The sequence below is a fragment of the Taudactylus pleione genome, unplaced genomic scaffold (assembly GCF_031769625.1).
Source record: "Taudactylus pleione unplaced genomic scaffold, aTauple2 ptg000893l, whole genome shotgun sequence".
Classification (NCBI taxonomy): domain Eukaryota; kingdom Metazoa; phylum Chordata; class Amphibia; order Anura; family Myobatrachidae; genus Taudactylus; species Taudactylus pleione.
This window is the reverse complement of record NW_028285294.1, coordinates 751,488-772,671: the sequence shown is the minus strand read 5'-3', so window position 1 is coordinate 772,671 and position 21,184 is coordinate 751,488. Positions and strand designations below refer to the sequence as shown.

The window sequence follows — 21,184 nt, the reverse complement described above, 5'->3', positions numbered from 1 at the left end:
GGGAAATGATACCAATGCATGTAGCCATAGGGATCACTGTGCCTTATACCCAATGCAGGGAAATTATACTAATGCATGTAGCCATAGGGATCACTGTGCCTTATACCTAATGCAGGGGAATTATACTAATACATGTAGCCATAGGGATCATTGTGCCTTATACCCAATGCAGGGAAATGATACTAATTATCCCATTTGAATGTATATATCTCAGGTTTTTTGTTTATATAACAGCTTCATAATGGAGGTAAGGAGCAATCAGGGAGATTACTACTATTTCTGGGAGTCTCCCTGACAATGAGGGAGAGTTGGTAAGTATGAAGTTGGCACACCTCAGGCTTTCTTTAAAGGTAACTTTACACCGTTAATGAGAACATCACCTCCTTCCTTCTGTTGTTCTTGTAGCATAGTCACTATATAAAGTGGACAGCACTAAATTATATTGTAAAAGTTTGTAATATTTGATTTTGTCTTGGTCCCCTCAGTGTACAGGGCTGGATATTATTAATTCTCATTGCAGCCTCTAGATGGCGCTGTCTCCCTTCAGGAAGTGAGTGTGCTTCTAGCTGCCTTATAGCGTTAAGCTGGGTACATACTAAATGATGTACACCCAGCGCAATATCACAAGTGGCGGGACTCAGCGGGGGTGCCAGTATCGGCAAGTACATACACACTTATGCATTCGGCAGCATGGCCCCCGCTAACGATATTGCCTGTCGGACCTGCATGCAAGAACAATGGGTGATGTTGCTAACGGCGCGTGGGGGGGCGCATCATCAGCGACATAGCGGTTACACACTACATGATGTGCACCATAACGTCTAGTGTGCATCTAGCTCTTTTTTACATAAATTATGTAGCAATTGCATCTTTTTTTGGTTTGTTGCTATGTACTAATAGCAAAATGAGGCTAATTTGCGCTGAAGATCACAATCCCCATTATTATCAATGGGGAATACGGTCTGACCCTATGTACCAAATTCCATAATGCAAAGCTTTTCGCGGTTGGGCCCCATTAGTTTACATCATCTTCAGATGGTCTAAACCGCTTTAAACCTATGGAAACTTTTCGTGCAGGAAAAGGATATTCCGGCTCCTCTGCCGCAGCCTCCGGTCGGTACCGGATACTGACACTGTCTGCAAATAGCCGGGAAAGTAACAGAGGTTATCGCCTCCACTGTCCATTCAAGATGAAAATATCCGCCGCAATACAGATTGTTAATAATTGCGCCAGTGCTGCGTATTGTCACCATATTACTGCCATCCACACGTCCTAGTATTTACTTCTCATCCCACGATCGCTTCTCATCACTCTGCCACCTGTTTCCATGCCCCTATATTATCATTGCCCACAGGTGCCCCCCAGCCCTCTGACCAGTGACTCATATGTATTGTAGGGATATTATACTGTAGTATATGTCATATTACTCTTCCACTCACAGCTCTACACCCATCCCCGGGGATAGGAGCTGATTATCACACCCCACGGCCCTTTATGAATGAATTATTTGCACATCTTTTCCTCTTCAATCAGTCCACTATGATCGGAACCTGGAGACTATTCCTTATTACATGACCTGGGGCAGCCTACAGGCTTATCCTACACCTGCAGCAGTTGACCCCCCCACCAGGCATCCAGCTGAAGGAACCCACGCTGAGTACATGAAGCCTGTTGTGCACTGGAAGATATAATATTACAGGATAAAACAATCCTTGGATGTGTACTACTCAGTGTACAGTATATGTGTAAAGCCATGGCCGAAAGTTTTGAGAATGACACAAGTATTGGTTGTCACAAAGGCTGCTGCTTCAGTGTTTATGATGACAATTTGCATATACTCCAGAATGTCATGCAGAGTGATCAGATGAATTACAAAGTTCCTCTTTGCCATGACAATGACCGTAATCCCAAAAAAACAAAATTTCCACCGCATTCCAGCCCTGCCACAAAAGGACAGTGTCAGTGAATCTCTCGTTAACACAGGTGAGAGTGTTGGCGAGGACAAGGCTGGAGATCACTCTGTCATGCTGATTGAGTTTGAATAACAGACTGGAAGCTTTAAAAGGCGGGTGGAGCTTGAAATCATTGTTCTTCCTCTGTTAACTATGGTTACCTGCAAGGAAACAGGTGCAGTCATCATTGCTTTGCACGAAAAGGGCTTCACAGGCGAGGATATTGCTGCTAGTAAGATTGCACCTAAATTAACCATTGATCAGGTCATCAAGAACTTCAAGGAGAGAGGTTCAATAGTTGTGAAGAAAGCTTCCGGGGCGCCCAAGAACGTCCAGCAAGCCACAGGACCATCTCCTAAATTTGATTCAGTTGCGGGATCGGGGCACAACCAGTGCAGAGCTTGCTCAGGAATGGCAGCAGGCAGGTGTGAGTGCATCTTCCTGCAGTGTGGTGAAGACTTTTGGAGGATGACCTGGGGTCAAGAAGGGCAGCAAAGAAGCCACTACTCTCCCGGAAAAACATCAGGGACAGACTGATATTCTGTAAAAGGTACAGGGATTGGACTATTAAGGACTGGGGTAAAGTTATTTTCTCTGATGAATCCACTTTCAGATTGTTTGGGACATCTGGAAAAATGCTTCTCTGGTGAAGGAAAGGTGAGCGCTACCATCAGTCCTGTGTCATGCCAACAGTAAAGCATCCTGAGACCATTCATGTGTGGGGTTGCTTCTCAGCCAAGGGAGCGGAATCACTCACAATTTTGCCTAAGAACACATCCATGAATAAAGAATGGTACCAAAACATTCTCCAAGAGCAACTTCTCCCAACCATCCAAGAACAGCTTGGTGATGAACAATGACTTTTCCAGCATGATGGAGAACCTTGCCATAAGGCTAAAGTGATAACTAAGTGTCTTGGGGAACAAAACATTTAAATTTTGGGTCCATGGCCAGGAAACTCCCCAGACCTTAATCCCATTGAGAACTTGTGGTCAATCCTCAAGAGCCGGGTGGACAAACAAAAACCCACAAATTCTGACAAACTCCAAGCATTGATTAGGTAAGAATGGGCGGCCATCAGTCAGTAGGTGGCCCAGAAGCTGAGTGACAGCATGCCAGGGCCAATTGCAGGGGTCTTGAAAAAGAAGGATCAACACTGCAAATATTGACTCTTTGCATACACTTAATGTAATTGTCAATAAAAGCCTTTGACACTTATGTAATGCTGTAATGTTACTTCAGTATACCATAGTAACATCTGACACTTATGAAATGCATGTACTGTTACTTCAGTATACCATAGTAACATCTGACACTTATGTCATGCTGTAATGTTACTTCAGTATACCATAGTAACATCTGACACTTATGTAATAGCTGTAATGTTACCTCAGTATACCATAGTAACATCTGACACTTATGTAATGCTGTAATGTTACCTCAGTATACCATAGTAACATCTGACACTTATGTAATGCTGTAATGTTACCTCAGTATACCATAGTAACATCTGACACTTATGTAATGCTGTAATGTTACCTCAGTATACCATAGTAACATCTGACACTTATGTAATGCTGTAATGTTACCTCAGTATACCATAGTAACATCTGACACTTATGTAATGCTACCTCAGTATACCATAGTAACATCTGACACTTATGTAATGCTGTAATGTTACCTCAGTATACCATAGTAACATCTGACACTTATGTAATGCTACCTCAGTATACCATAGTAACATCTGACACTTATGTAATGCTGTAATGTTACCTCAGTATACCATAGTAACATCTGACACTTATGTAATGCTACCTCAGTATACCATAGTAACATCTGACACTTATGTAATGCTGTAATGTTACCTCAGTATACCATAGTAACATCTGACACTTATGTAATGCTACCTCAGTATACCATAGTAACATCTGACACTTATGTAATGCTGTAATGTTACCTCAGTATACCATAGTAACATCTGACACTTATGTAATGCTACCTCAGTATACCATAGTAACATCTGACACTTATGTAATGCTGTAATGTTACCTCAGTATACCATAGTAACATCTGACACTTATGTAATGCTGTAATGTTACCTCAGTATACCATAGTAACATCTGACACTTATGAAATGCTGTAATGTTACCTCAGTATACCATAGTAAAATCTGACACTTATGTCATGCTGTAATGTTACCTCAGTATACCATAGTAACATCTGACACTTATGTCATGCTGTAATGTTACCTCAGTATACCATAGTAACATCTGACACTTATGAAATGCTGTAATGTTACCTCAGTATACCATAGTAACATCTGACACTTATGTAATGCTGTAATGTTACCTCAGTATACCATAGTAACATCTGACACTTATGTAATGCTGTAACGTTACCTCAGTATACCATAGTAACATCTGACACTTATGTAATGCTCAAAAAAGGGAAAGGAGATTCTGCACAGAACTAAGAGTTAATTATGAACCAACCATTAAACAATCACAGAATATTATCTATCATCAATAATTGTTGGTGGTGCTCCCAAAGCCAAATATATGTATTAAACAACAAAGGAGAAAAAAGTAGGGCTATTGTCTGGGGCACTCTTAAGTACTAATTATTATTAAATTAAGACATAACTTTTATTAGCAGCAATAAAATAATAAAGTACCATATAGTCTAATCAAAAATTCAGATGGTATAAATCCATCATGAAAAAAAAAATTTCATAATATAATGAAATCTGAAGGCGAATTGTTAATTCATTACACACTCAGAAATTGGGTATATTTGATTGATAATCTAAGCTTTTATATTGCTTGACCGTGAGCAAAACCACTCCCAAATGTATATCTTAAACTACAGCACCTGGTATTCCCTGGAGGTCACCCTGCCAGGTACTGACCAGGCCAAATACAGTTTAGCTTCCAAGATCGGACGAGATTGGGCAATCACGTAATGTATGGCTGTAGGTATAATAGGGAAAATTGCACAATTGCCAGATCAAAGCAATATATACTGTATGTAGGACTAATAGTATTTATAGTCCATTTGTTGATGAATGACAGCTTCCAAAGAAAGAATGCACAGGCAAACTTTATTTGTACCACATGTATAATTAATATGTCAAAAGATATCACCAAATTTAATATACAGGTAATGTTATATGCTTCTGAACCCCTTATTCAATAAGGAGGTAGAACATAAATATTATGCATTCATTGAAGCCGCATAAAGGACATATTAAATTAGTCAGACAGAATATTGTGTAATAAACTGTAATAGCATAGTCAATCAAGCTAGGAACAGTATTGTATATACCAACTTGCAACTTGTCAACACCTGACAATTGTAATTGGTATAGTGAGCAAAAGATAACACAACAGGTGTCTTCTCAGACCATCAAAGAATATAAAGAATTAGCACTCGCTGTCTCTGTGAAAATTACTGTGGGCTAGATAAAAAGGTCCACATAAATTTGTAATTTGGTCAGAAAAAATCATTGTGAAAAATCACATATACAGAATGAATGTCACTGTGAAAATTGCATAATATATATTATATATATATACACACATGTCAGATCCTGGACAAGAAGGTCCTATTACACATGTATCAATCAATCAAATGACATAATTAAATCAACCGTGGAAAAAAAAGGGTTATAAGTCAGACTGACTAAAATATAAAATGGTGATATAATTATAAGTAATACACAATATACTGACATGTGTATATATATATATATATATATATATATATGATATGCAATTTTTTCTGACCAAATTACAAATTTATGTGGACCTTTTTATCTAGCCCAGAGTAATTTTCACAGAGACAGCGAGTGCTAATTCTTTATATTCTTTGTTGGTCTGAGAAGACACCTGTTGTGTTATCTTTTGCTCACTATACCAATTACAATTGTCAGGTGTTGACATATTTTTCCATCAAGTTGGTATATACAATACTGTTCCTAGCTTGATTGACTATGCTATTACAGTTTATTACACGATATTCTATCTGACTAATTTAATATGTCACTTATGTAATGCTGTAATGTTACCTCAGCATACCATAGTAACATCTGACACTTATGTAATGCTGTAATGTTACCTCAGTATACCATAGTAACATCTGACACTTATGTCATGCTGTAATGTTACCTCAGTATACCATAGTAACATCTGACACTTATGTCATGCTGTAATGTTACCTCAGTATACCATAGTAACATCTGACACTTATGTAATGCTGTAATGTTACCTCAGTATACCATAGTAACATCTGACACTTATGTAATGCTGTAATGTTACCTCAGTATACCATAGTAACATCTGACACTTATGTAATGCTGTAATGTTACCTCAGTATACCATAGTAACATCTGACAAAATGGTCTAAAAACACTGAAGCAGCAAACTTTGTGGTAACCACTACATGTGTCATTCTCATAACTTTTGGCCATGGCTGTATAATGGAACATGAAACATTACAGGACAAATAATATAGTACAAACAATTAGGCTGCAAGGAGATTCCTGAGAATACATTCTAGCTGTGATAATCTAAAGTTGTGCTATCAAAAATAAAGCACCTAATAAATGTACAACTATCAGAATGCACAGAGTATGATTATTATAGCAGCAGCCTGGATCAGAGAACACAATAAACAGCACATATAAATGAGAATACATCCATCCTCAGTCCTCTATAGGCACTGTGAGGTTTATCTACTATGTAATTCTTGTTCTTCTGTATTGTGGAGGCGATCTTAGAATCAGACTGTGTTCTCAATGGATTTTGCTCCTCTGTCCTCTGTCCCCCCATATTTGGATGCGGCCTGTGGTGTGTAACACTTTGAGCCTCATTCAGAGTTAGGAATAGAGTAAGATATAGTAACTGTGCACCCAGGTAACACCAGGCAGCACGGAATGGGGGACAGATGTAACGTGCAGAGATATTTACATTTGGGAGGGATGGATCCAAACAGATCTAAACTGCAGTGTAAGAATACAGCTGTCAATCATTTGTGGGCTACACTTAAAAGCTGCCAGTATTTACCCCACATGCAAAAAAAACAATGTATGTATTTGCCCCCCTTAGATTGCAACATGGTTGTCCAGGTACATAGGGCCTGATTCAGAGCTGAACGCTCTGACCAGAGCGCTCGCTCTGAATCAGTGCCCTCCTACCTGAAAATGGAGCAGCCTCCTGGCCGCTCGCATAGCTGTGGGTGACAACCCACAGCTCATGCGAGCGGCCAAAAAGATGGTCGCGATGGTCTTTGACCATCGCGACCATCGGGCTTGCGACGAGACCCTGCGGTAGGGTCTCGCTGCCGCAAGCCCAGGAGTGATTTTGGCTCTATCAGAGCCAAAATCACTCCCACTGACATCATTACTGATGTCAGTGGGGCCGGCTTCAGACGGTAGGCGTTCCCATGGGAACGCCTCCGTCTGGCAGCCACGCCCCCGGCATGCCCACCAAAGGGGGCGTGCTGTCAATCAACATCGACAGCACGCCCCCTTTGGTGCGAGACCCGGAGCGACGGAGAGCCCGTCGCTATCCGGGTCTCGCGCATGCGCACGACGGAGCTCCCTCCATCGTGCGCATGCGCAGTGAGGCAACATCGACCCGCTTGCGAGCGTCCTTTGCTCGCGAGCGGATCTGAATGACCCCCATAGTCACTTGCTATATCTTATCCTATCCCCAAATCTGAATCAGGCCCTTTGTTCCCCATCCGTGGGGCAGCCCGTAGATGATTGTCGTGGCATTGGGGGAGATACCTGAGCTGTCTGCAGATGTCATCTGTATATTACTGGGGAGGCTGAGAAACAGCCGCTGTCACCTGTCATCCTGAGAAGCTGCGGAAAGCTCTTTGTGTCATGTAACATATATGACCGCTCACTTGCAGGTAACAAGCTTTTTGTGTAATTTCTGAGTATTCTGCTAAATTTAGGCTTTGTTTCTGTAAGTGTCTCTCATTTAGGTTAATTTAACACTCACTTCCTAATTAACCAGTAATGACAAGTGAAAGCTGAACTTATACAGAACTCCACGCCGCCAGGTACACGATCCACGCCGCCAGGTACACGATCCACGCCGCCAGGTACACGATCCACGCCGCCAGGTACACGATCCACGCCACCAGGTACACGATCCACGCCGCCAGGTGCACGATCCACGCCGCCGGGTGCACGATCCACGCCGCCAGGTACACGATCCACGCCGCCAGGTACACGATCCACGCCGCCAGGTGCACGATCCACGCCGCCAGGTGCACGATCCACGCCGCCAGGTACACGATCCACGCCGCCAGGTACACGATCCACGCCGCCAGGTGCACGATCCACGCCGTCAGGTACACGATCCACGCCGCCAGGTACACGATCCACGCCGCCAGGTACACGATCCACGCCGCCAGGTGCACGATCCACACCGCCAGGTACACGATCCACGCCGCCAGGTACACGATCCACGCCGCCAGGTGCACGATCCACGCCGTCAGGTACACGATCCACGCCGCCAGGTACACGATCCACGCCGCCAGGTACACAATCCAGGCCGCCGGGTACACAATCCAGGCCGCCGGGTACACGATCCACGCCGCCAGGTACACGATCCACGCCGCCAGGTACACGATCCACGCCGCCAGGTACACGATCCACGCCGCCAGGTACACGATCCACGCCGCCAGGTGCACGATCCACGCCGTCAGGTGCACGATCCACGCCGCCAGGTGCACGATCCACGCCGCCAGGTACACAATCCAGGCCGCCAGGTACACGATCCACGCCGCCAGGTACACGATCCACGCCGCCAGGTACACGATCCACGCCGCCAGGTACACGATCCACGCCGCCAGGTACACGATCCACGCCGCCAGGTACACGATCCAGGCCGCCAGGTACACGATCCACGCCGCCAGGTACACGATCCACGCCGCCAGGTACACGATCCACGCCGCCAGGTGCACGATCCACGCCGTCAGGTGCACGATCCACGCCGCCAGGTGCACGATCCACACCTCCAGGTGCACGATCCACACCTCCAGGTACACGATCCACACCGCCAGGTACACGATCCACGCCGCCAGGTACACGATCCACGCCGCCAGGTGCACGATCCACGCCGTCAGGTGCACGATCCACGCCGCCAGGTGCACGATCCACGCCTCCAGGTGCACGATCCACGCCTCCAGGTACACGATCCACGCCGCCAGGTACACGATCCACGCCGCCAGGTACACGATCCACGCCGCCAGGTACACAATCCAGGCCGCCAGGTACACGATCCACGCCGCCAGGTACACGATCCACGCCGCCAGGTACACGATCCACGCCGCCAGGTACACGATCCACGCCGCCAGGTACACGATCCACGCCGCCAGGTACACGATCCACGCCGCCAGGTACACGATCCACGCCGCCAGGTACACGATCCACGCCGCCAGGTGCACGATCCACGCCGCCAGGTGCACGATCCACGCCGCCAGGTGCACGATCCACACCTCCAGGTGCACGATCCACACCTCCAGGTACACGATCCACACCGCCAGGTACACGATCCACACCGCCAGGTACACGATCCGGGTCACTTCTGCCAGTGGTGGGCACGTTTCTCCTCCCTATACCCCTAGGTAACTGTTTAGTGTTACATTTTGTGATGCGCAATTCCTCAGACCCCGGCGGCCTGAATCCAACGGATGTTCTGAGCATCTATAGGGTTACACTGATGGCCGATAGTGCGGCTGATGTCCGCTCGATGGCGCGCCTTCCTGCGCACCACGTCGGATTAGAGCTGCAGCTGGTGGGGGTCTCATTAGACAGCTGATCGGCTGCAATATTGTAGTTGTGTTATGGTGAGGGGATTGTGTTACGGTGAGGGGGTTGTGTTACGGTGAGGGGGTTGTGTTACGGTGAGGGGGTTGTGTTATGGTGAGGGAGTTGTGCTACCTGCCAGGAAAACAGGTAAAAACGCATGAAAATTAATGCAAAATGTAGACGTGTGTTAGTGTCAGGTTTATGTGGCTTTTCTATGCAGTTCTCACATGTTGTTGTTTACCAATAAAATCTATTGCGCCGATAGTAAACTTAAATGCAGAAAGTATATACAGAAATCGCAAAGGTTTCAGCAGTAACGCTCTGATTTCCACCAGCCTCTCACTGAGCGACATGAGTGTCAGCGGCCTCTTACTGAGCGACATAAGTGTCAGCGGCCTCTTACTGGGTGACATGAGTGTCAGCGGCCTCTTACTGGGCGTAATGAGTGTCAGCAGCCTCTTACTGAGCGACATGAGTGTCAGCGGCCTCTTACTGAGCGACATAAGTGTCAGCGGCCTCTTACTGAGCGACATAAGTGTCAGCGGCCTCTTACTGAGCGACATGAGTGTCAGCGGCCTCTTACTGAGCGACATGAGTGTCAGCGGCCTCTTACTGAGCGACATGAGTGTCAGCGGCCTCTTACTGGGTGACATGAGTGTCAGCGGCCTCTTACTGGGTGACATGAGTGTCAGCGGCCTCTTACTGAGCGACATGAGTGTCAGCGGCCTCTTACTGGGTGTCATGAGTGTCAGCGGCCTCTTACTGGGTGACATGAATGTCAGCGGCCTCTTACTGGGTGTCATGAGTGTCAGCGGCCTCTTACTGGGTGACATGAGTGTCAGCGGCCTCTTACTGAGCGACATGAGTGTCAGCGGCCTCTTACTGAGCGACATAAGTGTCAGCGGCCTCTTACTGAGCGACATGAGTGTCAGCGGCCTCTTACTGAGCGACATGAGTGTCAGCGGCCTCTTACTGAGCGACATGAGTGTCAGCGGCCTCTTACTGGGCGACATGAGTGTCAGCGGCCTCTTACTGAGCGACATAAGTGTCAGCGGCCTCTTACTGAGCGACATGAGTGTCAGCGGCCTCTTACTGAGCGACATAAGTGTCAGCGGCCTCTTACTGAGCGACATAAGTGTCAGCGGCCTCTTACTGAGCGACATGAGTGTCAGCGGCCTCTTACTGAGCGACATGAGTGTCAGCGGCCTCTTACTGAGCGACATGAGTGTCAGCGGCCTCTTACTGGGTGACATGAGTGTCAGCGGCCTCTTACTGAGCGACATGAGTGTCAGCGGCCTCTTACTGAGCGACATGAGTGTCAGCGGCCTCTTACTGAGCGACATGAGTGTCAGCGGCCTCTTACTGAGCGACATAAGTGTCAGCGGCCTCTTACTGAGCGACATGAGTGTCAGCGGCCTCTTACTGAGCGACATGAGTGTCAGCGGCCTCTTACTGAGCGACATGAGTGTCAGCGGCCTCTTACTGGGCGACATGAGTGTCAGCGGCCTCTTACTGAGCGACATAAGTGTCAGCGGCCTCTTACTGAGCGACATGAGTGTCAGCGGCCTCTTACTGAGCGACATGAGTGTCAGCGGCCTCTTACTGAGCGACATGAGTGTCAGCGGCATCTTACTGAGTGATATATACAATACAAAAAAAGAGATAAAAATCCTGGCGCCTATCTAACCATGCACTTGTGGACAAAACCAATAGGTTTGCTGCAGCTATCTGTTGTTTGTAGGGAATTGCCAGCCCTTCTTATGAAATTTTTTTATAAAATAGTAGGAATAACAGACAGCGCTGCAATCAGTAGGATTCTCCACACAATACTTTCATAAAAAAATACATATTTATTAATACATTATCAATATAAGAAAAAGAAAAAGAAAATTGGCCAATATCAAAAAAAGAAAAAAAAAACACAATAAGGAACGTGTCGTATGAAATTTTAAGCGGATTTATACAATATTCCACTTGTTCCAATTAATAAAATATAATATAAAATATATTAGACAAAAACACCATCAATATGATACCATCAATTTGATGGCTATATGCACCACACATGTAAAAAATCATACATTTCGTTTCAAAGCAAACATATAAATTACAAGTAATCAGTCTTGGCTGATCATACTTTTATGTAGAGCTGTAATCCACTTATTCAATGGGACAATGGGCCTCATTCAGAGTCGGCCGTAGGATGCAAGCGGTCGCTCAGAAACAGGGCGGCTGCTTGCATCCTGAACGGCCGCCTCCATGTCGTCGTTAGGCTGTGGGTTAACACCCACAGCTCTAACGACCACTAAGGGAGATGGTCGTGATGGTCAAGACCATCGCGACCATCGGGGCTTACGACGAGACCCTAGGGTAGGGTCTCGTCAACCTTAAGCCCCAGGGAGCTTCCTGCTGTGTTTGAGCAGGAAGCTCCACACTGACATCACTGATGATGTCAGTGGGGACGCCCACAAAACTGCAAGCGTTCCGAAAGGAACGCCTCCGTTTGGCCGGGCACGCCCCCTGCCCGCCCAGCAAACATCGACAGCTCGCTCCGTCTGCTTCGAGCCCGCTAACGACAGGTGATCCTTCGTTAGCGGGGGCTCGCGCATGCGCACGACGGAGCCGTCTCCGTCGTGCGCATGCCCTGTGGACCAACATCGAGTCGGTTGCGAGCGCTCAGCGCTCGCGACCAACTCTGAATAAGGTCCAATGTCCTTTCCATTACATTTCAAATAGCAGGAAAAAGAAAAAAATATATATTTATTTCCCTTCTGTAGGTGATCAGCCGTTTATTTGCCGTAATTTTGAAGAATATTAAGAACAGCTGTAATTTCCACTTCCTCAAAGGGTCAGCATAGAGGATGATATCTTAATCCTTTTTGTGATTTAGAAAAAAAACATATAATCCAGCACTTGAATGGTTAACACACCACAATGCAACTCTCCATAATTCTGTTACTCAGATGGTCAGCATATCTGTACATAGACATACAGTCCAGCAATTAGAAGGATAACACACTCTGGTGTAAATCTCAAAGTTCAATCTTCTCAGGGATTTTTATAACACATATCCGTGTAGTGATGCTCACTGACAGCTTTGGCAGAGCGGTTTGCACTAATCCTTCTCAGCCTCAATGTGCTTGGAGACTGAAAAATGTCCTTGCTGCACGTAGCATGTACTGTGGAGCATATACGTTCGTAAGTAAGCTGTAACGCGTTTCTCCGCCTCTCTTGGAGTCTCAGCGGCTTCCTCAGACAGAAGATTGAACTTTGAGATTTACACCAGAGTGTGTTATCCTACTAATTGCTGGACTGTGGGCGGAATTCAATTGATTACGCGGTCCGGATATCCCGTCTAAAGTGACAGGAGATCGCGGGCCACCATTCAATTGCTGCCGTTCTTCGCGCTGATCGCGCCCATAGAGGTCAGGTTTAGCCGCGTAAAGCAGCTAAACCCGACCAAAGTGCTGGGCGCGATCGCGAAATGTGATGTTTGGGCGCCCAAACATGTCACTTTTCGCACATTTCAGCTCTCATCCCCCAGGGGCTGCGAGCTGAAATGTAGCGCTTGGCAGCTGATCGCGCCCGACAGGAGCAAGAATAGAATAGCTCCGTCGGGCGCGATAGGGGATGAAAACAATTGAATTCCGCCCTGTATGTCTATGTACAGATATGCTGACCATCTGAGTAACAGAATTATGGAGAGTTGCATTGTGGTGTGTTAACCATTTTAGTGCTGGATTATATGTTTTTTTTCTAAATCACAAAAAGGATTAAGATATCATCCTCTATGCTGACCCTTTGACGAAGTGGAAATTACAGCTGTTCTTAATATTCTTCAAAATTACGGCAAATAAACGGCTGATCACCTACAGAAGGGAAATAAATATATATATTTTTCTTTTCCTGCTATTTGAAATCTAATGGAAAGGACATTGGCCCTCATTCAGAGCCACTCGCAAACAGCGTACGCTCGTTGCGTTCCGATGTTGACTAACCACGCATGCGTCGGTGTTACACTGCGCATGTGCGTACGGCAGATTGCGAGCTTTTTTTCTCTCGTTCCTAAAATAGCGTACAGGAAGTGACATGTCAAATGTGATTGACAGAACAGGGCGTTTTTGGGTGTTGACGGGGGTGGAGATGGAAAAACGCAGGCGTGGCGAGGCGTTTTTGGGGCGTACATACATTAGCAGATGCGAACGTCAAATGTGTTCGGACCGTCACATACGTCACTGGAACATCCTCTTTCCCTTCAAAATGCTCGCACAGTTTAGGGGCTGGATTACTCGACCACATTGGCGATGGCCTTCTCCTCCGTCCCGGGACTCCATGATGTTGCAGCGATTAATCGCGGCAGGTCACAAAAGCAATTAGTGTTGTATTGAAAACCGGCTTGGTATGTGTTTGGAAAGCAGTTTATTGGGATAGCACAAAAGCGTACGCAGGTGGAAATCATACCTGCTAATGTCAGGATTACACAATCAATTTGCGCACATTTTTTGGGGGTTTTTTTGGCCTCAATTTGTTGTTTATGGCCTATTGTAACAATAATGTCATCATGTTTTAATTAGCTCCCCTTTTTTTTTTTTTATGTGGAATTTGCATCGTTATGTGATTGTTTAAACGTTCCTTCAAGAGGCCTTTTTTTTATACAAATGAAATGGTTTTTTGTGTCCTTTTTTGCCTTTAGGGCCAGGATTAAATGTAACCCATTTGTACAATAATGTCACAATACAATGTCAGATTTTTATCATAAATTTATTGTTTAAACACAAACCAATTGGCATAATATTTGGTTGCCTTTTTTTCTGGCAAAGATACTTTTTATCAAAAATAAATAATCAATAACTGATAACATAAACGTACAAAAATAACTTAAAAACATTTCACAAGAAAGGAGAGGGAAGTTTTGACCAGAAAGGAATATGAGCCAAGCACAGAAGGAGTGTGGGAAAAGTCGCCATTGCTGTCACCGTTTTTTCGCCCGTTTGGATGGGGGAGGGTGGGCGCCAGACCGGGTCCGGGATGCCATCGGGCTGGCCTGTCCAGAGGCAGATGTTGTGGCCTCTGGACTAGGCACAGGGCTAGGCACATTTGGAGGATTGGCTGATGTTGTGCCAGAGGTGGAGGATCCTGATGTTCCGGCAGGAAGGGAGGTCGGCTCCACCATGTGCTGGCAAACGAGCTGCTCCAGGGCATCGGCGATGCGGATGTTGGCCCTGGTATTTTCCGCCAGGGCCTGACCAATGGTCACGTTGGCCGCAGCATTTTGCTCCAGGGCCTCAGCCACCCGTATCAGACTGGCGTCCATCCTCTGCAGAATCTCCGTATGGAAATCCGATTTGAAATTGAGTTCTGTGAGGAGGCCCACTGCCTGCGAGGGGGCACGCCCTGGACTGGCTTCTGCAGGGTCCTCAGCCGGATGTACTGGTTCCTCCCCTGCAGAGCCAGCAGAAATTCTGCGGCCAAGGCTTCCCTCTGGAGCAGACTCATCCGCCTGTGTCTCTGTTGGAAAAATGAGAAAAGAGTAACATTAGAATCTACATATTGGCACAATAGCATTTCAGAGTTGGTGACATCACAATACTTACCTGGGCCAACATGAGGAGCCGCAAAGTCTGGCAAGTCCGTATCCATGTTGGACACGCCAAACACCTCCACAGGCTGCACACACCCCTGTGCCAGCTCTTCTAAATCCGTCAACTCCAATGACACAGGGGTAGGACCCCCACCTGTCCCCCTTGCATGCCTAGCCCTGTCCGCGAGTTTTTGCTTTAGGCGATATTTGAAGTCGCCCCATCTGTGGGGAAAAATGGAAGCCATTATCCTTTGGTTTAAAATGGGGTTTGTTTTTAGGGGGGGCAAGGGTTTACTTACCGCCGTTTGACATCCCGGGCTAGACGGACATAATCACCCACTCTATTGACAGCAACGGCTACCTCTTCCCACATTCTCCACTTCTGGCTTAGACTCATATTCCTGTCTGCCTGTGGCAGGATGTCCACACACTTCTGGATCAAAACCTCCATCTCCTTTCTTGTGAAATGTGGCTGCCTTTTTTTTTTGCCCGCTTTGGCCGGAATACTGGGCCCAGCAGCCTCTTCCATGTCATCCTCCTCACCTATTTGTGTAAATTTACCGAATTCACAAAATCACAACTTGCCTAATCTTATGTTTCAAATTAATCGTTGATAGAAAATGCATGAAAGACTTACCGCCTGACTCTTGTGCATTTTTTCCCTGGTCTGTCGCCATGTCTGAGGTCCAAACAAGAAATACACCAGAATTTGAATGTGTTTTCGTGACGTATTTATACATGCGTCCTTATTTTGCGGCCGCATCATTGATTGTGCGGCCCTATGATCCCTCCTTAATTTGTGCGGGAAACGAAACACTATTTATGGCTTGGTGTGTCTCAAGTCGAGGTGGCGTTTTTGGATTGTTGGAGGTTATCTTGGCTGGAGTTTATTGATTGCGTAGAAAGGAGTTGGCGGTTGGAGATTCGTTTGTTGGTTAGGTTTGCGTTTTTTTTTCCGTTATCTTTGTTGGTTTATTTTTTTGGGACCTCGTTTGTTGATTTGGTAAGTTTTGTGAAGTCTAACTTTTGTTCAGTTGTTGTTTCATTGTGTTTCGTATATTTTGTAATTTTTGGATACCTAATTTATTCTATTTTAGATTTTGTTTATTTTCGACCCCAAAGACCTTTTGATTTTGCATCTTAGATATTTGCTCTTGGTAAGTCCATTTTTTATCTTGTATTAGCGAACTAATTAGCGCATTTTTAGTAGTTACTCTTGTGACTTGTATTAGCGAACTAATTAGCGCATTTTTAGTAGTTACTCTTGTGACTTGTATTAGCGAACTAATTAGCGCATTTTTAGTAGTTACTCTTGTGACTTGTATTAGCGAACTAATTAGCGCATTTTTAGTAGTTACTCTAGTGACTTGTATTAGCGAACTAATTAGCACATTTTTAGTAGTTACTCTTGTGACTTGTATTAGCGAACTAATTAGCGCATTTTTAGTAGTTACTCTTGTGACTTGTATTAGCGAACTAATTAGCACATTTTTAGTAGTTACTCTTGTGACTTGTATTAGCGAACTAATTAGCGCATTTTAAACAGCTTAATAATCATTCTAACTTTTTGATGGTTTAGCTTTCGCTTTTTGAGCCTACATTTCTACCCGTTTTGATGTACTGTGTTAAATGTCGCTTTGCGGTTTTGCTAAATGGGTGTTTGGCATATTTGAACTTTGGTCTAGCACAAAATGTATCAACAAAAATGCACAGAGTGAAATGTGTCAAGTAATTTTGTGGTTTATTTTCAGTTTGGACGTATCATGACAATACCCCGGCATGTAAGCAGCAATGGATGGTATCGTCAAGCTAAGTTGTTTTAATATAGTTTTGGGGTGGGTCAAAAGCCTTACTTTGAAATTTTTGAATTTCAGGTTGATCTGGGGCGGATTGTTCTGGCCATGCTCCCGGAAGCCGACCAACCTCAATCTCATCCCAGGCGTAGGCATCGTAGGCATGCAAGGCCCCAGATATTTCGAACACGTGTCACCCTTTTTGGAATGCCCGATGATGAGGTTTTAAGACGCTACCGTCTACCTCCCAAAATCATCATAGACACTCTCTCATTAATAGAAAGTGATCTTGAGCGGCAAATTGACAGTCCAACAGCAATACCACCACTGACGCAATTTATGGCGGTGTTACATTTCTGTGCCTCAGGATCGTTTCAAACAACGGTGGGAATAGTGGCGGGCATCTCCCAATCCTCCTTTTCCCGGATCCTGAGGGCAGTGATGGAGGCACTTTTCAAGCACCTCCATCATTTAATTCAAATGCCTTTGGATATGGGTGCCCTTAGTGTGGCCAAGGCCAATTTTTATCAAATAGCTGGCTTCCCACACATCATAGGGGTTGTGGATGGTACTCACATACCACTTCAGCCTCCAGCACGGCTGGAGGCAATATTTAGAAACAGGAAATACTATCACTCCCTGAATGTAATGGTGGTATGTGATGCCTCCCTCCAGATCCTGTCCCTGAATGCTAAGTTACCAGGAAGTGCACATGACTCCTTCGTCATCCGGCAATCAGGGATATGGCAGAAATTAACCAACCTACAAGCTGGTGATGCGTGGCTTCTGGGTAAGTGGAGACCTTTAGTACATAACAATGTTAAGCTTGATACACAGTGTTCCTGATGTTGTCTCTTATTTTTCACAGGAGACAGTGGATACCCTTGCATGTCCTGGCTGCTCACTCCTTATTTGGCTCCCACACCAGGCCCACAAAGTGAGTATAATTCCGCACTTACAGCCACCAGGCAAGTGGTGGAGCGCTGTATCGGCCTTTTAAAAGGCCGATTCAGATGCCTCCACCGCTCTGGTGGCGAGCTCATGTATTTGCCGGATATGGTGTCGAAAATTGTGGTCCTGTGTGGGATATTTCACAACATCGCCATAAGGAGTGGTGTCCCAATGCAGCCAGAGGATGCCTTACCTGAGGATGGCCCCCCCGAGGTTGGTCGGAGGTCAGTATGTGGGGGGGCCATACGCGATGATGTGGTGGCCAGATTTTTTAGGTAAGTTTGACCCAAACTACAGTGTTTATACCTAATGTGTTTGTGTTTGTTTGCGAACATCTAATTTATTTTATTTTTTTTCACCATCTTCTGTTTGTTCACATAATCTTTGCCACTCCAACGCTCACTACTTCCTGCTACCCTTACCAAACCTGGATCTGGTGATTTTGGCCATATATTCTGGAACCCATATCGCAACGCCATGTTTGTGGAATCATGTTGGCATGGTCCTTCGTCAACCAGTTCTTGATTGTTTATTTTATTTAAATATTTTATTTGTATGTGTTGTATTTGAGATTATCACTGGTTTTTTTTTTTGGGACTGACCACTTAGATTTCTCATTTATGTTGTGAATAAATGTTTGGAGAGTGAAATGGTCTTCCTTTTTTTGGACGTTAACAGCAAGTGTAACCAGGTTAACACACCTTACATTTGACTAAGGGGTAATCCAGTACTGACACCAGTTGATGTAAACTGAAATATGTTTGCAGGTTCCCAACCCACACCAAAAGGAAGCCTGTCCAAACCTTTGGATTTTGAAGATTGGCCTAAGCAGCTTGCACACCAACTAGGAACTTGTAAAATGTTGAAATATCTAATTGACACTACACCCAAAAAGGGAAATGACATTGTTACTGTTATGTGTTTCTTGTGGCTGTTTAACATACAAATACAAAATACAATCTAACTTTTAAAAAAGGGAAATCCTTGCAGGAACAGTCTACTTATGTCAGGGAAAACTATTTTTGTTTTTGAAAAAAAGAATGAGCCAGAACGTATATTAGAACTAGAAAATTTATTTACAAAACGAAAAAAAACAAAAAAAACTACTGGCGAAGGATGCCAGACAGCCGGTCAAGGGCCACAAGAATGCCAATGACATGTTGGCGCATCTGGCCAACACAATCGTCCACCTCTTGTCGACGCCTCTGTTCCTCTGTGGGTGAGAAAAGTGTGTGGATTAATAAAACAATAGGGAATCCACATTAAAAAAACAAAAACACAACGAAATCACTCCTAAACCCCCCAAAAAAAAACCAAACCCAAAAGGGGGTGCTGCCAAAAATATAAGGCCTATGTACAAATTCCCACAGGTGTGATATGTGTATGTTGAAATCAGCAGGAAGAGGTAAAGGCAAACTGCTAAATCACCAAAAGTAAACCAAACAAGCACGAATAAAGGCACGACACATGATTACATACAAACAGTTTGTGGTTAAAAAAAATGAGAAAGAAAAACATACCGGGAGCCAAAACGGGAGCTCCAGAAGTCCCTCCATGTTCCTCCTCGGAGGAGCCTTCATTCCCCAAAGAACGGGGAGGGGTAATGATGGACTCCGGGGAGGGGGTAATTGGAAGAGGGGTGGGTGGAGGAGAGGGGGAAGTGGGACGGAGGGGAAGGAGGCCCGACAGTTCCGGGAGAGGGTCTTGGAAGGCTGGGGAGGAGTGGGGTATAGGGGAAATATTTGGGGTGGAGTGTTGGCTGGGGGTTGGGGATAGTGGCCGGGAACGCCGTCTGGCCGGACGGTGACGGCGTAGTCTTGGCTGTCCTCCTAAAATATGACAAACAAATTGAGGTTAGTTTCTGGGCAAATCCGGGGCCCAAATAAAAAAAAAAAAACCAGCAACAAAAAACATGCAAAAAGGAGTAGAATGAAAAAAACAGAAATAGAGGGAAAACAAGCACACGCTGATATGAGGACAAATAATTAATAGGACAGACAGGAAAACATGCACACGCAGATAGGAGGACAAATAATTAATAGGACAGACAGGAAAACATGCACACGCAGTTTGCCCCACAAACACAAACATGAAAACCACAATACATAACACTTACTTTCAAGGATCTGCATGCGAAAGCATGCCAGCAAGCGGGGCGTTCGCCGTTGCAGGTCTGACCACCTGCGCTCCAGCTGCCCGATGTTGCGGCGTGAACCCAACGACCGCAGGCGGGACCGTGCCTCCACATACGCGGAGCGCTTCTGCCGGTTGGTGATGGGTGGAGGCTGGCTGGTGATCCGCCTATCCATCACCTCCGTAAGCACCAGCAGCTCGCGCCTGGTGAATGCGGAGGCTCTCATGATGGCAATGGAGTTTTTCATACAAAACATTTTTGATAAAGTGTGGCAAAAATTTCTGATTGGCTAATGTATTTTGGAAATTAACAGGAGCAATTTTATTGGTTAGTGTATGAGTCATGTGTTCAACAGGGCCAGAAATCTCTGGCGAGTTATGATAGGCTTGATGCAGTGACATGCGTTTGCAAATTTAAATAAAGAAATGAACCCCGGAAAATATGCGGGGATACACAGCAATAGAACAATTGTTTAATTGTGGTTCACATGTTTTTTGAACAATAAAAGCGAATGTTCCATCCGTACGTATTCTGCGGGTAAACACAAACACGGACAAGAGTAAAGTTTCTTGCATTGTGTTGAAAAAAAAAAAAAAATTAAGCTAATTGATACGATTGATGGAGGTAGGCAGAATAAAGGAGCAGGTAATCGACATCTGACAAGGCCACTTCCGGTTTCACTTATGCGTGCGTTCCCTTCAAGCCATTTCGGGGATGTACGCTCGCTATTTCGCACGCTCGTTAGTTAGAGGAGGGGTCGCCTGAGTTTAGGGAGGAATTTTAGATGCGAACGAAAATACGAGCGAGCCATTGAATTTAAATAATTTTGTACGTACGCCTAACGTACGTGCGCCCGCTTGCGAGTGGGTCTGAATGAGGGCCATTGTCCCATTGAATAAGTGGATTACAGCTCTACATAAAAGTATGATCAGCCAAGACTGATTACT

General features: G+C 45.2%; 1 protein-coding gene and 1 pseudogene across 1 annotated transcript in view; both read right to left on the bottom strand.

Moving 5' to 3' along the window:
- RASSF1 (Ras association domain family member 1) overlaps positions 1–21,184 on the bottom strand; it is an 85,536-nt gene that overhangs the window by 58,602 nt on the left and 5,750 nt on the right. The gene's annotated exons all lie outside the window — the stretch shown is intronic.
- LOC148474107 (5S ribosomal RNA) lies at positions 4,813–4,930 on the bottom strand (annotated as a pseudogene).